The sequence below is a fragment of the Brachycentrus maculatus genome, unplaced genomic scaffold, assembly GCF_059751285.1.
Source record: "Brachycentrus maculatus isolate JH-2025_06_01 unplaced genomic scaffold, ASM5975128v1 h1tg000105l, whole genome shotgun sequence".
NCBI lineage: Eukaryota > Metazoa > Arthropoda > Insecta > Trichoptera > Brachycentridae > Brachycentrus > Brachycentrus maculatus.
Window position 1 is genome coordinate 3,379,081 of NW_028280859.1, and position 6,086 is coordinate 3,385,166.

Sequence of the window (6,086 nt, forward strand, 5' to 3'; positions counted from 1 at the left end):
TACCGAAAGTAGTCATTTAAAGAGTTTTAGGGAGTTGTGCACTACACGGAATTTTACCGTCCGGCACGTCAGTTAGCGTTTTAAAACGATTATTGGCTTGGATTGGCTTTGCTTTTGTCCATCTTTATTCGGATCGGTGCTCTTGATCGGTGCGTGAACATGTTGCGCGTAAATTTGAGCACGCTAAACTGTCGTAATCGCTTTCATTTTTCAAAACCGGACTGCCGGACGGTAAAATTCCGTGTAGTGCACAAACACCCTTAGTTTATCCCACAAAATATCCATTTTCTTCTTTGCAATTAATAAATTTCAAATACCTTATAATTTACGTAAGCACAATATCAAATGAAATTTTGATATTCATTAATTTTATGCTATGTATTTTATGTAATATCAATTGTAATTTTGCATAACCTTTCTTCAAACTAATCACATTGCAGAAAAATATTTGTTAGTGACTTAATTGTTCTTTATAAAACCTTTCACTATACGCATGGCTCATAGATTTATAAAACCTTACAAATTTAATACTGCCGTTAAAATTTTTAGATGCACTGATTTTTTTCTTGTCCTTTGTATCTTTTTGAATCATGATAAATATTCAACTTTACCAAGAATACAAAATATTGATAATATTTTTAGCGAGATTGCGGATATTTATTCGAATTCTTTAATTTATTTGGTTATTATTTTATTATTTTTTTTATTATTTTACAATGTTATTATTTTTGGTTCTTGTAATTATTTTATATTGAACATTTTTGTCAGCACGGAAAAAAAAATACTCTTAAATAACGTGCTATCTTTTATTTTATTTTTATCTGTTCTTAGCATAAAATAATTATTTACTTCAAGCAAGTTTTATCAAAACCTTTTTTTAATTTATAAAAGCAAGAAATTTTTATTTAAATCATTAATTTTCACTTTATGACTGTAAAATTATTTTTTATTTTATTTATATTGAGTTGCATACAAATATTTTATTATTCTACTTTGATTGTACTACATTTTACTATATACCACTGTATCTTTCCTCTTGTAAACCCTCGAAATTTTAGGCGCATGCCTAAAATTTATTTAAAAATTAATGACATGCATTTTTTAAAACTTATTAATCAAATTAAATTTTATGCTGTCATAGATCGTTCGAGAGTAATGTTAGTGACGAAACATCACCCATGAATTAGTTAAGTGTTGCTAGTTAATACAAAATAATTTCGAAAATAGATAAGTACCTACTTATTTAAAAAAAAAAAAGATTTGAGCCATATATTATAAGTACAGTGGAACCTCTCATAACAGGTAATTCGCATAGTAAGCAAAAATCATCTGAAAAAATTACTCCCTCAATGAGCGATGATTCGTATAACGGTTTACAGAGAATGGTCTTTTTTTCACGACATTCACCTGTGAGCCGGGACTCAAGGTGGATAGCGACGATATTGAAAAGCTTTTGAAAAAACATAGCCAAAAGCTGATCGACGAGCTTATGGAGTTGCATCGTGGTTCACAGCAAGAAACTACGGAGGTGAGCTTTTAATTGGGGGAGGAGGAAGTAGCAGAGCAACAATCTACTAGCTCAATAAGAGAAATGCTGAAAGCATGAGAAACTGTTGCATCGTACATTAAGAAGCATCACCCTAATAAAGAGGTGGCTATTTGTGCCGCAAATTTATTCAATGATAATAGTGCGACACATTTTTGTTAAATTTTGAAGCGTCGGCAAAAACAAATGTCTTTAGACAGTTTCCTAGTCAAAAATAATGAATTATTTGTCATAGATTAATATTTTGTAATACATAATATTTACGTTACGACGAAATGACTCCGGTCAACCCCACCTTTAGATACAAATGGTTTGCAACTACCCGTTTTGTAACATTTTAACTATTTCCTCTCTGGAATAATTAAAGATGGAGTTAGACACTTCACCGATTAAGCTGATGATAAAGTCAAAAAAATAATCATTTCAACTTACTACAGATGGTATCAGTAAGGATTTTTTCTTCTTCTATTTTCCGCCTAGAGAGAGAACCAAGGATTAGTGTGTAAAAGAAAATAATAAAAAACATTTATAACAATCAAAGGTTTTATTATATAACAATAAAACAGGTGATGAAAAGAAAAGAAAAAACTTTTACAATCACAGAGAAACATACATAAAACTAAAAAAACTAAAAACTGATTTTTAAAAAATAAATAGAACAAAGGCTTATTTATTAATTTATAAACATTAAATTTCAGTTGATTATATTTATTGCTTTTCTAAAATTATTATTATTATTAATGAATTAAAGTTAGAAGGCACTTTTTTAAGTATGTTTTACGACAAACAAATACATAGTAATTACCTAGTACATACATATTTTATTAGAACACATATTGTGAAAGGGTTGATAACATTATTTCAAATTTGTTATACATTATGGCAAATCTCGAGATCCTAATATTCACAAAACACACTTTTATGCAATAATAACCTTTCTGCTAATGAATGTTAAGTGATTATTTTCTATAAAGACATTGATTTAATTTTAAAAACATTTAATCAAATAAAAATAAAATTAACCCACTCATCGGGTCATTTTATCTGAAAAACTCACTAGCAGACATTTTAAACTTATCAATTACAAACACATAAATGAATATAGAAAAGACATTATGAAATTATTCCATCAGAAGTATTATTTCATAAAAATGATATACTTGTAGAATGTAAGTGTGACAAGGCGGAAATTATACTTTAAAATTTTCGTGAAGAATCATAAATTTCCCATCTTATGCTACTGTATATTTTTGGTTAATGTTAGTTTTTTTTAATACACTGGAGAAAAAAGTTATTGAAAGTATATCAAACTCCATAATAAATAATATTTGGTACTACATACATCCATATATTTATAAATGGTACGTAGTTGAGTAAATAAAATTAATTAAACATACATTCGCAATTTACAATATGCCATCATTTTTTTTAAATACCCGTAGTTAATATTTTTACTATAATTCGAAAATCAATTACAGCTTTTAGGTTTCAAACATTTCAACTCAAGTAAAAATTTCAACTCAAATTGCTCATTTGCAACTAGCGTCACAACTCGACATTATGATTTTTTCAGGAGTGCATTTGAACCCATTACTTGTTAGGTAGTCATGTATTGTATATTAAAGTAAAACCAAGACTTTTGTGCATTTAATTATTATGACTTTACTATTTATAATAATTATATGGTATAGCGGTTCAAGTGTGTCCCAAAAGATTAAAAGTTGAGAACTAATCGCAGATAAGTGATACAATTCATTTATGCATATTATCGAACTCACATTATAATAATTATTATTTCCATAATTTTATCTAATAATATTGCTCGGAAAGTATTATTTTATAAGATTATAACAAGGGAGACAAGCTACTCTTGAAAATATTTTATACATACATTACATTTATTAAATTTAATAACCTAATTTCTAGAAAGTTTTTCAAAATGATATAAAATTTTTCAAATGATGGGTTTTATAAAACGTTGGCAAATGCGAGTGCCAATGAGATTATTATCCAGAAAAAAATGAAATGCATCCATGAAAATCAAGTTGGATGATTGCGATACAATACATATTATTACATTCATATCAAACATGCATTGATGTAGGAAAAAGTTTTACAACTCCAGAAATATAAAAACCAAGTGATCATTATTTATGTGTATAACTTTTATATATTTATACATAATATGTATTCCTCTTTATATGAAAAAATATACAATTTGTCTTCAAATTATTTCATAAGCATTTTGTATTTGAGGTATTTTTGGTATTGGAAGATGTTATTACTATAAGAACGAATACATATGTATGTTAGTAAAGGGTTTCGTTTTTTTATGGTAACTTTTATGATAGCAATGTATTTAAAAATCCACTATCAGTTTTCCCAAAGGAAAAGATCAATTAAATGATTTCATGTTTAGTCAGTTTTGTAGGCTTAGGGATAGATTTGTTATTATGAAAATTTAACTGAAAGTTTTTAAAAATCAAGTTCTTTAGATACATACAATGAAACATGTTATTAAAAGTTTTAAGGAATTATTGAGATGATGAAATTCATAAAAAAAAAACAAAAAGGTCAACACTGTCAAGTAGATTTGTAATTTAATTCAAGGATGAACATTTTTGAAAATGTTTCTGGTGTAGTCTGTAATTTTTTGGGGTCGGGTTGTGCATATATCGCATGAAATTTACCTTGCGACTGCAAAAAAGATTGATAATTCATACTACATTCAATGACATCACTCACTTTCCGAGTTTGAACTTCTTAATGATGACGAGGAATGTATAAATGAGCTTTTACCATATTTACAGATAAAAAGAAAATCATTGACCCTCTCATTTTGTTGGATATTATGTCATTGTAGTTGAGGTATTAAAAGTAAAACTTATTTCAAACCAATAAAATGAATTTCGTATAGAATTTTTTTCGCAAATACAAATATTGACAGATTGTTACAATTTACACGTTACAATAACTAGGGTTCACAACAGTTACATGCTTTTTTTCTAACATATCGTTCACTCCTTTCAAGAACGTCATAAATCAAAATTTGTCAATTTTCAGTTGTGCATGTTTTCGGAATGCCCAGAAAATGTACTATATCCCAGCAAAAGAGGCATATTTTTAACTTAATATTTACCCGCTCCAGGGCAGAAAGTGTTGTTTTTGCATTTTGAAGAAAAGGTATTGTTTAATTATTTTTTTAAATAAACTAAATATTTTTCAAATGGAGAAAAAACCATCAGGTTTTACTTAAAAAGATCTGTTGCACAGTAAAAAGTTCAGTAAGTGGCTTGATATTTATTCTTAACACATTGTATTATATTTTTAAAATTTAAAAACGTTCTCCTGAAAAATCAAGTTTTTTGATTTATGACGTTCTTGAAAGGAGTGAGCGATATCTCATCATTAAAATATCAGCACGGCCAAGTAATACTTAAAGTAGCCATCAGTACGCCGAAAAAGACTGCTCTAAAACATGTTTGTTTATTTTTTCATCCATAATAATTTTACGCTAGCCTACGACTGCAAGTCTGATAGCTGTGAAATTTTAGAGTATAATTGACTTTTATCAATATCTTTCGCTGATAACTGATAGTGTTGAGCAAAAATAACAATGTACTCATGTAACAGTAAAAATATAATTTAAAACGGGCAATAAATTAATGTAATAATGTGTCCCAAAAAATATGAAAATATGGTAACTCTACGATTCTTTACATCATATTTCACTTAAAAATAAACTGATATTTAAAAACAAAACAAAAATATTGTAACATATTCTTGAGAAAATAAAAAACAAACGTAAAGAGGGGAAAAATAAAACATAGTTTAACAGGGTGTTAAAAAAATCCCTGACAAGTTAATTAATTACCATATTAAAAATGTATTTATCTTGTACTAAATTTAGATTTAAAATAAATTAAATTTAATTCAGTGAGTAGCTTAAAGTTTGCTTAAAATTTAACTATCCTACATAATTTAACCAATAAATGAAAGTACTGTGATGAGACAATATTCAACAGCTTATCGGATGACTGTAACATGTAAATATTTGGTAATAAATATACAGTAAGTTCTCTACATATAATAATATACATAACTCCCATTTCTAACAATCTGAAGCACTGGACTGATCACCTTGAAATCATAAAGTTAACGATCAAGTTAATACTGCGCCAATCGGACTCGGTGCCCTATGCGCCATTGGGTCAGACGAATTTCTCTATGTGTGGCAAATTTCCATCACCATTTTTTCATCATATTTATACTTATATTTTAAAATAAGCAGAAGTGCATAAGGTTAGTCCTAGCTTTTATGTTTATGTATTTATTTTTTGACGTCTCAAAGATGAAGCAGAATATGGAAGTCTGGGCATTTATGGGGCTGACGACCGTCATAGGCTGGTTTAAGTGATCACTTTACACACGTGTAGCATTCACCAATTCTACCCATTATTGACAACCACACTTCTCAAATTCTCGGAAGTTCAATACATATATATATGAACCAATTTAGAAACCTTGTTCTTGAATCACT